The sequence below is a fragment of the Dermochelys coriacea genome, chromosome 5 (genome assembly GCF_009764565.3).
Source record: "Dermochelys coriacea isolate rDerCor1 chromosome 5, rDerCor1.pri.v4, whole genome shotgun sequence".
NCBI lineage: Eukaryota > Metazoa > Chordata > Testudines > Dermochelyidae > Dermochelys > Dermochelys coriacea.
This window is the reverse complement of record NC_050072.1, coordinates 59,574,695-59,590,849: the sequence shown is the minus strand read 5'-3', so window position 1 is coordinate 59,590,849 and position 16,155 is coordinate 59,574,695. Positions and strand designations below refer to the sequence as shown.

The 16,155-nt window shown below is 38.3% G+C and overlaps 1 long non-coding RNA gene across 1 annotated transcript in view; it reads right to left on the bottom strand.

Moving 5' to 3' along the window:
• The window catches only part of LOC119855470, a 144,799-nt gene extending 130,598 nt beyond the window's left edge, over positions 1–14,201 (bottom strand). The window contains exons 1-2 of the long non-coding RNA XR_006281617.1: positions 13,901–14,201; positions 13,271–13,345 (exon numbers count right to left, since the gene is read on the bottom strand). This is a non-coding gene — a long non-coding RNA (uncharacterized LOC119855470). The remainder of the gene's footprint in view (positions 1–13,270; positions 13,346–13,900) is intronic.
• Positions 14,202–16,155: the final 1,954 nt, after the last annotated feature.

Genomic DNA, 16,155 nt, shown 5'->3' with positions numbered 1-16,155 from the left:
GGAATAAGGTGATCCAAAGTACTTGAACTTTCAGAAAGCCTTTCACAAGATCCCTCACCAAAGGCTTGTAAGCAAAGTAAGCAATAATGAGATAAAAGGGAAGGTCTTCTCATGGATCAGTAAATAGTCAAAAGATAGGAAACAAAGGGTAGTCATAAATGGCCGGTTTTCACTGTGGAGAGAGTAAATAGCGGGGTCCCCCAAGGATCTGTACTGGGACATTCAGAAATAATTTGGAATAGGAGGTAAACTGTGAGGAAGAAAATTTTTCAGAGGGTACAAAATTACTCAACATAGTTAAGTCCAAAGCAGACTGTGAAGAGTTGCAAAGGGTTCTCACTAAAGTGTGTCATTGGGCAACAAAATGACAGAGGAAATTCAATGTTAATAAATGCAAAGTAATGCACATTGGAAAAAATAATCCCAACTATATATACAAAATTACGGGGTCTAAATTAACTGTTACCACTCAAGATGTTGGAGTCATCATGAATAGATTTCTGAAAACATCTGCTCAATGTGCAGCAGTATTCAAAAAACTAACAGAATGTAAGGAACTATTAGGAAAGGGATAGATAAGACAGAAAATATCATAATGCCCCTAAATAAATCCATGGTTCACTCACACCTTGAATACTGCATACAATTCTAGACATCTCATTGCAAAAAAAGATATTGGAATTGGAAAAGGTATAGAGAAGGGCAACAAAAATGATTAGTGGTAGGGAACCGTTTCCAAATGGAGAGAGATTAAACAGACTTTTCCACCGAATGCATCCGATGAAGTGAGCTGTAGCTCACAAAAGCTTATGCTCAAATAAATTTGTTAGTCTCTAAGGTGCCACACGTACTCCTTTTCATTAAACAAACTGTGACTGTTCATTTTGGAAAACAGATGACTAAAGGGGGATATGATAGAGGTCTATAAATTCACAAATGGTGGAAAGTGAATAAGGAAGTTTTATATACCCCTTCCTATAACACCTGAACTAGGTGAAATTAGCTAAATTCATGGAGGATAGGTCCATCAATGGTTATTCGCCGAGATGGTCAGGGTACTGACCCCATACTCCTGGCAGACAGAGGTTTAGAGACACCCAAAGCTGGGACTGGAAGACAGAGGATGGATCACTTGCTAGTTACCCTATTCTGTTCTTTCTGAAGCATCCAGCAGTGGTCAATGTCAGAAGCCAGGGTATTGGGCTAGATGGACCATTTGTCTGACGCAGTACGGCCATTGTTATGTTCTTATCTCAAGTATTTCTGAAATTCCTATCATTAAGAGCTAAAAGTACAAACCTCTATTCAACTAACGGAGAATCTTCATTACTTTAGCAGTATTAGGACCTTTGCCCTCTGGGAGCAACGCAATCACATTTAGCTTCTCTGTACACCATACATGATCAATTACAAGTTGGTTGGTGTACTTTGGGCAAAATCATATTTTAAAGTATGGCAGCTTCTGTTTTAGCACTTCCATCTCAAATATTGTGCTTTTTCCCCTCATACCTTCCAAAAATGTATGTTATGGTGTTAATATCTGCAAAATTTCAGGTGCCTGGCTTTGGCTAAGTAGTGGGGGGGAAGTCATACTTAAAATAGGAACTTTATTTTAGCCTTAGCTATGATAGAGCTTTGTGCTACAGACAAAGTACAAGAAAATAGAAAGTATTCATCATTCAGAAGGAGCATATGCATCATTTAATATCTACTCAAGAAAGCTAAAACCTAGTAAGCTACTGTTCCATATAAATGGAAGGCCTTTTATTTTATACTCAAAAGTCTTCATACCAAATTAAAAAATAACTATCGACGTGTGTCTTTTCAAGCTGTCTATAAATGGATTAATTGTTCTTGACCAAGATGACTGTCTCAAGCAAAAGTCATCTACTTTCCACAGGAACCTGCTACAGGAATTCAATGTTGTATACTAACAGGCATCGGATTCACTCAAAATCTGGCTCTCCAGGAAGAGAGTGGGTATCTTCAACTTCCGAGTCCAACATAAGTCTATGACTCTATTTTGGTGAATAGGATTGTTTTTATCTCCAAAAACTGTTGCAGGTGTTCACAGAAAGTACTGACAGACCAAAGCAGCATATACAAATCAGATTCCATTCTGGTGCTGAATGACACACTTAAGTTTAATTATTATCAGGACAGGAAAGATTAGTTCAGCAGTAGAGAACATTTTTTTTCTCTGAGAATAGCTTGTGCATTTTGCTTTAATAAATTCCTAAGCACTTTGACTAAAATTATTAGGCACTACAGTTAATTAGTCTAACTTTTTTCTTCCAGGCTTACTTTTACTGATACAGCTGAATCAATTACATTCACCAAGAGAAATGGGCAACATCTTTTCATACCATATTTCCCATAACACTTAGCTTCCTGCTGCAAATCATTAAACAGCCAACAGATGCATTTTGTTTTCTTCTTGCACACACATGCAAGCAATTCTTCTTCAAGGGCAAAAGTAACATTTTTTGCTCCTATTTTAGTTCATCATAGTCTGTCACCATTTAAAATTCTATGTTACTGAACTAAATGGTTTGGGGGGGGGAGGGTTGTTTTGTTTTGTTACTGAGAATCTTCCATATCACTCGCAACTACCCAAAACACAAACAGCATACATCACACAAGTTCTTGGGTAGGAAAGGAGGTTTGAAGTTTACACCATGAACAAGGCAATGACAGATTGTTAATAAAAGGTTATAGTGTAAATCCTGCAGATAAGGTGAGGACCTTGCAATTATCATCTTCCCGGCAACTGCATAAACCAGCCCTTATTCTGGATTTAAGGTTGTTAGAAAGTTGTGGGGTTTTTTTGTTTTGTTTTGTAATTTTCCCCTTTTTGTTTCAGCAGTAAAATGCAAAAGTAAATAGACTTTAGTGTCATGTTTTTTTGCTGGCATGTTTCCATAGCCAATTCCATTCATGCAGAAAAGGTATGAAATTCCATCATTCAAGCATGACATCTCAAAATTCAAACTTAATGAGAGCTTTGGCAGCTTCTGTCGAAGGCAGACAGTGATTAACAAAACACTTCAGAGTACAAGGCACAGCAGTGCTCAAAGAAAACAGTGATGATCTCCACTTAATTGTAGAAAAGCCCAAAGCATCTGCCAGCAGAGGAGAGCTAGAGCCATAAGGAGCTATTGCTCAGATAGGCTGTCATCTCCAGAGATCAACAACCATATGCTCAGCTCAAGCGAAAACTCCAAAGAAGTTAATTTTCTGACAAAATACAGGGATAAATATGACATTCAAACAAGTGTGCTCACTCATCCTGAACACACGTTCATCTGTACATATCAGATTTATGCATCGTTTAAACACAAGCAAATATAATTTGTTTGGAACACAAACACTGCTGTATGAGCACAGGTATAATTAATCTTTGTCCGCTCCACAGGTTCTTGTGTTCTCCTGGTTAACCATGCTTACAGTAAACTTTTGATGAATGGAATTGGTTACTTGTTGCATTCCACCTACTGTATACTATATAGAATATAATACTATCCTTCCTAGCTACCTGGAACAAATGTATTTATTTCAACCTCAGCTGAAACAATAGATCTTAGCCAGTGTTTTATGACAGTATGAAGTTCATTTCCAACTGTCTGGGCAAGCTGAGGGACCTTGAGCAAACTCACCTAGCAAGCAAGATTAGTTTTTAAGAAAAAAGGTAATTAAAGCTTAAAAGTACAGAGAAAGCTCAATAAAAGTCTGAGGATATTAACTCTTTCATGTTCATTGTCGGCAATTGGACATATCCTATTAAAAAATCAGATGTCTGTCAGCAAGGAATTAATGGAAGGGAATGGGAATTACAAAAGATGATTTAATAGGAAAACTTATTATTGAATATAAAGTGGAAAATACTTTCAGTCTAAGGCTGTGTCTACCGAGGCAAAAAGTGTTTTAACAAATAATTGGCTGGAATGCCTTCCCCTGGCACTATCTTGCTGTTCCCAAAATATCTGCCCTGGTATTTTAGAAACACTGGTTGTACCAGCTGGGTTTCAACACCTGGGATGAAGTCTTTAGCTCAGGTCCAGTTAAACCAATGCAAACTAAAATAGCTTCTCTGCATGAATGGTAAATCACAAGCATTCAGACTGTTCCATTCTTACCACTGGTATCCTGGAGTTGCCCCCAAACTCCTGGCTCCCAGTGTAAGGTACTATGGAGCAGGCGCTTCAAAAACCCACAATGTACTAGGCAAGCCATGTTTGTAAGTCACACTTGCTTGTTAACTCTTTGCAATGATGAGTGTGACAAGCAACCATTTAATACAATCAGCATCCCTGAAACCTTCCTTTACTACACAAAGTTTAGTAAACTGGTGTGCAACAAGCTTTTTACCTGGATCTGCAGTTAGACCCAAACTGGGCCTTTCTGAAAAACAGTTGTTTGCTTTTGTATCTGCAAGCAAGCTGGTAGCGGTTACTTTTTTGAGACAATCCATAACTGCAAGCAAGCAAACAAGCAAGCAAATAAGAAAATAAATGCTCTGGCACCCAGTGGCCTTCACAACAGGCCTGTTTCTTGTTCAAGAATGCCTGTTCTCATTATCACAACTGGTAGGTGTTTTCAGATATTAAAAACGTTTAGGTATCAATAATCTTGTCTGGAATTAAACAGCCACAGGTAATAAAGTACAAAACTATTCAGCACTAGTGAGTTATATGTAGAAAAGTTACTTTAATCTTATCAAATCTTACAACAGCTCTTGCTATTCCAATGGTTTGTTCAGGAAGAGATCGTGGGCATTTACTGATAGATTGTTCGTTAGTAGGCGAAGCATTCTCAGGCTGGCAATAAGACTAAACCTGCATCCTTTGTTAGGAAGTCCTTCAGTGATACTCTACACAACGATAGTACCAAATATCATTATCAGTATGTCTCTTTATCTGGGCAGTGTTTGTTATCTCAGAACTTGCCGTGCCTGGAGGAGGAAAACCCATTGATGTGGCTGTTGTCATTAACTTGCTCTTTTCTTATTGCAACTTTTTCATTATGTTTGAAGAAAAACTGTGGTAGACTACTAGCCTATAGCAGTATCCTATGGCCTGAGGAAACAGCCTAGGAAAATGAGAGGGGGGGAAAACACAAAGAAAGAAAGAAAATCACTCAAAATTCCATTGCTTGGGCTGGGTTGGTGGTAGAAATATGCACTAACATGTATAATGAATTTCAAGTAGTACAATATTGCAAGAGCTGTGTTTATTTGTAACTCTAGGAACATAGAAACAGAGCATAGAACTGCATTGAGAGAGACAATCTTAGCAACTTCCTTGATCCCTGTCCTCAAGAGCTTCCTGACTGTTGCTGCATCTTTTCTTACTATTTAGGAAATTGTAAACTTCATTTTTCATTTCAACTGAAAACAGCATTTAATGCAAGATGTGAAGACTTCAGTTGTATTTTCAATTACAATACACTCACTGTTGACTTCCTACTGGAGCAGACTACTTTCTTGAAGAGTGTGTGGAAGAACACCAGCAGAGGAAACAGTACTTAGTACAGTCACAATATATAAATAGCTCTGCTGAGAACAAAACAAAGGCTCTGTTATGCTATCACGCAGCAGAGCCAATAACATACAAAATAAAAATCTCTGCCAACTGCATAGAAAATATAGTCAGTGTTGTGCCATTGCTCTCAATGGGCTTTTTTTTATGTGCTGCACAGTTTGCAAGAGATGAAGCCAATGAAAGTCCACCGCACCCCAAAACAACAAATCCTCAATAAAAAGAAAATTCCCATTTAAACAAAAATCTGGCAATATAACAATACTAGCAATGCTTCTCCAGCAAAGTCTTTCAACGCACTTGAAAGGCAACATGAAATCAATTTATAAGTTTTTAAAATTATATTGCATTTAACTAAATGCATGGAATGTGAGGTTGCCTCTCTTATTTACCATGTCAAAACTGATCTGGTATAATAGCTATAAGGATATCAAAGAAATCAGGTGAAAATGCTGTGGTGTGCAAAGGAAGGAAGGACACATTTCTTAAGGCCCTGATTCAAGAAAGCATTTAAGTACATGCTTCACTACATATATGATGAGTTTAATTAAAGTCAGTACGACCACATGTGCTTAATGTGAAGTACCTGCTTAAGGACTTTTGGTCAGATTCTGTCACTCTTAGTTGATGTCAGTTGAACTACAGTACTTAAAGAGTGAGGTAGTAATCAAGATGAGTAAGAGTGACAGAATGTGGACCTTGGGTAGCAAGTTTCCCTCTTGGATTAACATGGCCAAATTTCTAAACAGAAAGAACTGGCATACTCACAAAAATGAATGCACACTTCTATCTCCTGAAAAAACAAAAACAAACAAAACCCCACCTTACATTCAATGAGCATGTAACCATAAGTCTGCATGTGCACATGCATAAAAGTAGGCTTTACCTGGTAGAATGGGGCAAAAGATTGTGTATGTGTGAATTACAAATAGGGCTTGTAATAGCATTCGACTGGAAACTTAGAGCCCATCCTATTCTACAAGTAAGCATACGAGTAGTTCCTTTAACATCAATAGATTTACTCCCTCAATTATCCATGTGTTTAAGTATTTCTAGGACTTGGGCCTTAAATATAGAGCTGTAAACTAATTCAATAAGGAATATAAAGCGTTGTCCGAGTAGTGCTCATGATGAGCAAGGTAGCTTTACAATAAATTTTGCAGCTCCCCAATTCTGAGATTAGCTAGGGGCTGATTTGACCACAACATAAATTAGAGCAGTCGCTAGGCTGTTCTAACTTATGTCTGACTACCCTCAGCCCCAGGAGGCTGTTCCAGGAGCAGGGAATTGCTGAAGTGAAGAGGCACATGCTCTTTTCCATAGCCACATCATCTACACCAAGGGCTGAGATGCGGTGGCATCTCCATATTCCTTGGAAGAGAGATGAAAAAGATGACCAAACGTGGGTGGGGGAAATGACCCCATTAAAGACTATGGCAAAGCTCCCAAGAAGCCAAGATTTCACCCTAGATCTCTTCTTTTAAGATGTGTAATTTTTATGTTTTTATTATTTTATGGGGAAAAAATATCTCATACCTTTTTTCCCCACCAACCCTCTAAGTGATATGCTGACCAAGGACTAATAGTAATCATACAGTATCATTTTACCAGTTCTGTGGTCTCCTGTGCTTTGAGATATGTTTTTCTTAAATGAGAAAAGAGAAATATGCTGTGAGCTCAACTCACCACCATCTCCCCTTTGCATGATGAAGTCTTGTCTGTGCCAGCTGTGGGTCAACTCTCTGAAACCACAAGACTCTGGCAATACAAGAACCTTCTGCTCACTCTCCTGTATAGGTTAGCAGTAGGTACACACTCTGAATTCCCTAAGCATTCCCTGCAGTGTCCAGCCTCTTATCCACTCAACACTCTCAGAATTACCAGGACTGCTGTTCCCAAAGGAATAGTAGACACCAGTTTGAAAGGTTCAACCCCCAGGATCACCACTTTTCTTAAAACCACAACACTTAAATATAATTTTAGTGAAAACAAGGATAAGTTTATCATCAAACAACAGAGATTTCTAGTGACCGTAAGTATGACTATTGAAAACAAAGTCATAACATGCTCTCTAAAAACTAAACTAACAAGTTAAGCTTCTTCAGACAGGTAGTTCACACCCAAAATTCTCTCCAACGTTTTCAGCCAGGCCTTCTGAGACTCCACTTTCATGAAACAAACTCACTGTCTATTTTCTTCCTAGGTAAAGGATGCCAGCGTGCCTTTATTGGCCCCAAGTATGCTACAGAAAACCTTTGACGTGCACCTCAATATAAGACTCCTACTCCCACCTAGTGCTTAGCTCCCCATTACACTCTCAAGTTTTCACAATCCTTCATTAGCATTCATTTCAGACTGGGGAGAGAGGGCATTGTGAACTATACAATACTTAACTTATATGTGAACAAACAGGTAGATAAATATGTTTTGTCTGTTTTTCACCTTTGTTGGTGAGCCTAGACACAGACCTTAACAACATATTTTTCAGTGTAAATACATAACTCCTTACACAGCATCCATACATGCATTTCATAATGATACTGATAATCAGGATGATGCTGGCTTTTATTTGACAAGCTTTGGTGAACTAGAACGTGTATCCCAGAGCCAGGAGATCACCATAAACTTTATGTATCCACATCTATGCTCCTTGCCAATTGACTCTAAAAGTTCCTGAGTCATATTTGCTCTTAGCCAGCTATTTTTTTCTTAGGTTATCCTCTTAACCAGACAAACAAGTGAAGAGACCTTAGAGAGTATTATTCACCAGAGTTCGAAACAGTAGCAAGCTCCAGTGGAGTACTGAATTGTGAACATTATAGATACAAAGCAAAGTATTTACAGTAGCATTGGGGTGCTCCACCTATTACAGTAAATTGCAGGTCTATTAATTTATTTGAATGTTAAACATATCTTTAGGCAGAGAGCTCCTAAAATTACTTAACTCAGAGAGCCTGACTTTGCATGCATTTAATTATGAAGCAAATCAGAAAACTGTGCTCTTAAGTGTGCTGTAGTTTTGCTCTGTGTATGCAATTAACTTGATAACTAAAATATTAGATTTTATATTTACAGTTAAATGAGATTTTAAACTCAGTAGGCTCCTCAACTGAAATTAACTATTCACTAGTAACAAAATAAGAAATTCTTCACTGTGTCGCACAATAGCAGAGAAAAGCTAATTGAATTTCTCCTTTTAGAATTACATCTTTTACCAAATGTTCAATTTGTTGATGGGAAGTTGTGTAAATGCTTAAAACTGATTAGGCAAAGTTTTTAATATTTACCCTCTAAAAACTTTCATTCTGTCATGGAATTCTTTCCTTTCACATGCTCATGAAAAGAAATGTTTTCCCCTCATGTTCATTTAATTTTATTTTTAAAAGTGTTACTGGAACTAAGCAAATTCTGCTAGTTTGTCTCATTTTAACATATTTAAATAAATTCATTCCTTGGGAAAAATGTGGGATAGAAAGCCTTCATAGACATGACATATAATGAAATGCAAGCTTTCAGATTTTATTCCAGCATGCATCTATCCTGGTCACCAGTGTGCTAGCGGTAGTGGTGGCTTTTGTGGCACAGACAGAGAGCACAAATCTATTTCACACAAGTCATTAGGCAGCCAAAAGTGTTTAGCTTATTTTGTATTTTAAAAAACAATTTTTTACCAAGATAGAATTATTTATCAACCTGGATGTTTATTTAATGATCTCACTTCACACAGGAAAAAAATTATTTTCTCAACCCTAGCTGTGGTATACCCTATTGTCTACTGTAATGTGGTTTAGTAAAGAAAGACTAATCAGTAATGCATATGTACAAGGACTGAGAGAATGTTGCTACAAGAACCTTTACATCTTAGTTAATATTTCATTAATATTTTTTGCCGTATTGAATGTATGATTGTCCATTCACTGTTCTTCTGAACCATAGTAAAAAATTAATAGCAAGATAAATATTGGGTTGTAATCTCTCCACTAAAGCCGTCACTTGTGTTCCTACTTTATTGAATAGGTTTGCTACTAACTGAAACTTGGTATTTTCAATTAACAAGCTCATACAAAATATGTATCCCTTGGCATTTCACCCCCTAAATTTCTTTTTCAAATCAACTCAGAACTCTAATCATAATGCATCTGAAGCCATTTGGTTGTGCTTTATTTTAGAATAACCAGCCTGCACCTTTAAGGGGGATGCAGGGGAGGTATTTGGCTGGCTGGCCAAATGAAGGAAACAGTGCTTTCTGGCAGGTGTGGAGGGAGGGAATGAAAACTGTTGCAAAAGGGTCAGCATGGTTGCTGACTCATCCCCTAAGAATGCAGGTTTTTACACAGAGTAGGCTGAAGCAGGCCCCACCCTTCCTCCCCTTTAGGTGGTAAAATACCAGGTTTGGTCAAGACCTGCTGTGGGCATTACGCTAGCTGCCCCTTTTCAGGGGGGCTGGGAAGGAATTTTCCCTTACCACCATATTGGCAGTTGGAGCTTTTTTGCCTTCTCCACAGCATGTTCAGGAAGGGCTTTGTTCATGCCTGGCATGATGGGCGGTAGGCTATGTCGCAACTCATTATTTAAGCGTGGGGCAGATATCCAGTAGAAATACTCGATAGGGAAGGCATACAGTGACCGGATAAATGGCATAGAAAAGGAGTTAAAAAGAGGTGTTCATTAAACCAACAAATGGGGGTGGTTGGGGAGTCCTATGATTGGTGTGGTGTGGAGCCAACCCATTCTTATAGCCCTCCTTAATCCTCCTACGAGGATGGAGGGGTGGGATGGTAAGGTCCTGGTGATGGATTTGCTGGAGGGAAAAAGGGGAAGCTGGTGGAAGCTTCCCTGAGTAATTACAGAATAAACATGGGGTTACCTGCCCTGTACACTTATCTGCCGGGTAGACCCAGACATCTAATAATAAAGTTGTGGCCTGATTAAATCCAAGTCAAATGTCTCCTGTCCTTCTTTCAGTATAGCCAGACAACAAAACCATTGTGTTTTTTATGGTTTCCAGCAAACTACAGATGGACTGAATTTGGAGAAGATCTATCCATCATTTAGTAAACTGTCTCAGCAAACATGGTTCAACCTTTGGATTTAAAATAAAATACTTAATCAGTTGAGTTGCATCAATAAAATTTGTTGTGTGTCCCTTAATATGGTACTGATTCTGCAGAGACTTATGTACATTTTCATAGTGCTTGTGATAAATGAAGAGGGGAAGCATGGTAGTTCCCTTTTATGGACACCCAACCTGTTAGCTATAAAGTCCGTCTTGGTAGCTGTTCTCTGCTTGCTTTACTTGAAAGGGTTAAAAAAAATCCCCAGGGAAAGGGATCTGACCAAAAGAGCCAATGGGAAGGCTATAATCTTTTAAAATGGGAAAAAAAAACTTCCTGTGTGTCTGTTGTGTTCTCTGGGAAAGAGGGGAACAGGGAGCAGTTACGCTATGAGAAGCTTTAAACCAGGTATGATTAAATGATCAGATCATACCTAGAACTACTTATTTGGAACTCCCAAATGTGTAAGTAGATCAGGAATGTTTAGAAAGATGCTATTTTTGGCTTGTGGACTCCTCTGTACTAACCCAAAATGCTTTTGTTTTACTTCTAACCTTTAACCTAGACCTCAAGGTTATTTCTGATGTTTAAATTTTGTAAGTTTTTTTTTAAATCTAGCAAAAGCCTACGTTCCAGAGGTATTTTCTTTCTTCTAGTTTTTAAATAAAATTTACCTTTTTTAAGAACAGGATTGGATTTTTGGTGTCCTAAGAGGTTGGTGCATATGTTGTTTAATTAGCTGGTGGCAACAGCTGATTTCCTTTGTTTTTCTTTCTAAGCTCTTCCCCAGGAGGGTGGTGGGGATGAAAGGGCTTGAGGGCACCCCACAGGAATGAATTCCCAAGTGCTCCTTTCTGGTTTCAAAAGGTGTGTGTTTTTTGTTGCATTTGGGTGATAGCAGCATCTACCCATCCAAGGTCAGAGAGAAACTGTAACCTTGGGAGTTTAATACAAGCCAGGAGTGGCAAGTATTAATTTTTAGAATCCTTAGGGACCCCCACCTTCTGCACTCAAACTGCCAGTGCTTTTGACAGAGCTTTTCAACAGTTTCCCTCAGAAAAACTGTTAATTGAAGATTGGGGTTTTGAGTAAGTGAATGTTTTGAAAAAAAAAAAAAAAAAAAAAACCACTGATTTCCGCAGGAAAAAACTGATTGATAGGTAAAAGCCCACAAAATTGATTTGTTAGACACTCACAATGGGAGTGACAGCTATAGTTTGATTGGCTCATCACTCCCTTCTCTTCTATGGGCCAAGCTGCCAACTGGCCTTTATCTCCCCTGATATACCATTGGAGATGCAGTCCAACCAGGAAGCCCAGCCCATTGATGAGAGTAGGTACATGAGACATTGAAACTACAATTTCTATGAAGAAAAGTGACAGCATTGCCAAACTGAACTGTTTCATTTCTGATTTTTTGAAGAGAAAGCAATTTTCTGAAGAAAGAAACTCCATGTGTCTTCACGCTAATTACTAACTTTAAGCATTTGAGTAGGCCTATTGAATTCAATAGGACTGATCACATGCTTAAATAAATCATGTGCTTAAATCTCTGCAGAATCAAAGCCTAAGATTTTAACCCTTTCACATACCACACAAACTTTCATGATTACCTTTTTCTATGTTTGTGTACAGTGGTTGGGTCCCTGAGGGCTACTGTAATGCAAAATAAAAATAGATTTAATTGCAGACCTATAAGGGCAATGGAGCAGGATTGGAGAAACACCTGGCAATAGTTTACTTTCTCCCCTATGATCTTAAGTCAAATAGCCAACCATATATCTGAGCAAATGGAACTATAAGAAACTGACCATTTTTAGTGTTATATTAATTTGTTTTAATTACAAACTGAAGACTCAAATTGGGAAGGGAGATAGGAAGAGATTACACATAAAAAGAAAAAATGGACATACATTAAGAAGAATCAAGATATAATTTGGGGAGAATTTCCAGCCTCTGAGTCAACTCGAAGTTTGCTTATACAAGGTCAAATTATTTTCTCAGTTACATATGTGTAAATCCAAAGTAAATCCGTTGAAGTAAGAGTTGCATATGCTTATTCAATATAAATTTGTCCTTCCACTAAATTAGAGAGTTTCATTAAAAATAATCAGAGGCCACATGATGTAGTGGATCAGACATTCAGGAGACCTAGGTTCTATTCCCAATCTGCCACTGACCTGCTGTTTGACTTTGAGTAAGTAACTTCACCTCTCTGCATCTGTTTCATCTCCCACTCTTTGTCTGTCTTGTCTATTTAAAATGTAAGCTCTTCATAGCTCTCTTTTGTGTTTGTACAATGCCTATCATAACAGGGTCCTGATCTCAATTGGGACCTAAGCACTACTGAAGTACAATAAAAATGAATTTTGGATTTAAATTTCTAATTTGATAGTCCCTGCTTTTCTTGCTTGAAAGCAGGAGCGTGAACTTTGCTGTGATGGCAGCATAAAAAAACTGGACAGAAGGTATCATGCCTTTCCGTAATAAAATGCATAAATAATGCCTCTAAAAAGCCTTTTTAATAATGTTAAATATAAAAACTTGCCCTACCTAGTTCTACAGATATAACAAAACCAATGGATGTTTAAGCACAAGACCCATTCACTAAATTCAAGACAACTGCTCATTCAAAAAAGGAGCAATAAGCATTCTACAAAGAAATACAGAACAACTTACAAGTAGGTCCTCAGCTGGTGACTACATAGAATGCTTTGGAGTATCTCTGAAAGCCATGTCTTTTACCCTCTCTTTCTGAAAAGAGGAACCTTTTTTTTAAAAAATGCAAATAAGCTTGATATGTAACAGGTGTAGGGCCAACTTCATGGCTATTGTAAGCAGGTGTAATTCCCATTGAAATGTAGCCTTTTAAATCAGGACTGAATTAAGTGTAAATAAACTTAAAACAGACAATTTTATCTGTTACTTTTATTTACCATTCATACCATCTACGATCCTAAGCACTTACCGACAGAGGCTGCTAACATAATATGGATTTTTCTCCCAAGAAAAAAGTTACATGGGGTAGAAACAAAATTAGAAAACTAGAAGTGGGCCTGAAGCAAACACCCAGATCAGAATACCCCTACGAGTTATGCTAAAGGTTTGTTTAGAACACAAATCTAGATCCAGATCATTTTGTAACTCAGAACTATCTTTATGTCGGGGGACTAAACCAAACCTCTGAGTCTTAATGCCTTCAAACCTGAAGAATTCATAATCTGAAGTTCATAGTTCAGGCTTATTTCAAAAGGAAGCAAGAAAACCCTACTTAGCCAGAATCCTATAAATTGATGCAACAAAACACACCTTTCACTGCTCAACGCCACTCTTCCACCATCTTCCCATCAATGAGCCATTTTAGTAGTTATCCCAGGTGTAAATCCTTAGCTGTCAGATAGGAGTCTGGCCTTATTACCTAAAGCCTTTTCACCTGGGTAGGGGTGGGCCCCCAGATACTTCAGTAAGCATTTGACTGACTGATTAAGCCAGGGTAGAGCCTTTGCATTCTGTCACATGGCAAATTAGGCACATAGTTAACAAGATTTACTTATAATTCACAGCTGCACCAAGAGAACTATATCGTTTTTCATAGAATAGGTTCAGAGCACCCACTAAAGATTTGCTACAATAATAAAAACATAGCACCACAGGACACAGTGCCAAGGGATGACATTCAGGTTCTACTTACTAATTAAGCCACAACAGGATGTACATTAGTAGGCTCTTCATGAATTTATTAAACTGGTTGAAGAGAGAAAATTGCTATAAACAGCAGCTGGGATCTCTACCTGGTTAGGAACAGAAATAGCTAAAATAGGGATTGCTGCACTGGGGGAGAACTAGGGAAAATGGGGCCCAGAGGGGGTTATCACCCCCTGCCCCCAGCTGGAGCCAGAACTGTGCAGGGGAAACCCCATGTACACATATGCTCCTGGGGGGCACTAGGACTCAGAAAGTGTCTCCCCTCACCATCCCACTATGTGTGCATGGGAGTAAACAGCAAAGAAGAGCTAGTCAGAATCTTCTGTCAGCTGGAGCAGAAACACTCAAAGCAGGGACCCTTAGGAGAATTTTCTGTAGTTTTGACTGAACTTTCTCTTCCCTGTGCTGATTGGCTGTTTGCTCCAACCATCCCCCTCCCTTTCACAGTCTCTTCACCTCAACTTCACCCCCACACCTGCTCCTCTTACTCTTTCCCTGACCCCCTCACCTGCCTTTCCTGTACTTTTCTTTCCATTTAGCTGATTGCCTCCTAAGTAAAATATCCCCCCCCCCCCGTTTAAAAAAAATTGGAACTAATATGATACTTGTCACATGGTTCATTCTGCTTGTGTGTTATATCCCTTCCTCCATTCTCTTTTCTTAGTTTAATAAACATTTAGTTCGTTTAATAGAGAATTGGCTACAACCATTGTCTGATGTCTGGGATTCAAATCAACCTGAGTGAGCAACTAGTGTCTCAGGACTGAGCATAACCTGAATGTTTTGTGATTTTTGGCTGTAAATGACCATTTAACACATAGTACAGTTTGGCTGAGTGCCAAGATGAACTGCAGTGTCTACAAGGACTGTATGTGACTCCATTATAAGACTACTGTAGTATTTTGGGACTGCTATATTATAATCTAAATTATAGAACACACCACCAGCAGAGTGGACTGCTTTCTGACAGTCTGCCCTGAAGTTGGTACTCAGGGTTGAGAGCCACTCCAGATAGCATGACAAGTTGTCAACAAACACATGGACAAAGCTGATCCTATGGATATAATTACTTTGGACTTTAGGAAACTTTTTAACAAGGTCCTCACAAAATGCTTTTAAGAAAAATAACTTATGGGATAATAGGGAAGGTTCTCTCATGGATCAATAACTAGTTAAAAGATAGGAAACAAAAGGTAGAAATAAAAACATACTTTTCACAGTGGAGAGGCAAATAGCGGGGTCCCTCAAGGATCAGTACTGGATCAGTGCTGTTCAAAATATTCATAAGTGATCTGGACAAATGGGTGAACAGTGAGGTGGCAAAGATTGCAGGCGAGAGTAAATTATGAAAAATAGTTACGTCCAAAACTGACTGCAACAAGTTACAAAGGAATCTCAGAAAACTGGATGACCAGGCAACAAAATGGCAGATGAAATTCAGTGTTGATAAATGCAAAGTAATGCACATTGGAAAAAATAATCCCAACTATGCATACAAAATGGTGGCGTGTAGAATAGTTGTTATCACTCAAGAAAGAGATCTTGGAGTCATCATGGATAGTATTCTGAAAACATCGGTTCAATGTGCAGTCAAAAAGCTAATAGAATGTTAGGAATCATTAGGAAAAGGATAGATAATAAGACAGAAAATATAGTAATGCCAATATATAAATCCATTGTCAACCCACACCTTGAATACTGCATGTAATTCTGGTCACCCATCTCAAAAAAGATGTATTAGAATTGGAGAAAAGTGTAGAGAAGGGCAACAAAAATGATTATGGGTAGGGAAAAGCTTCCATAATAGGAGAGATTAAAAAGACTGGGACTGTTCAGGTTAGAAAAGAGATGGAATAGAT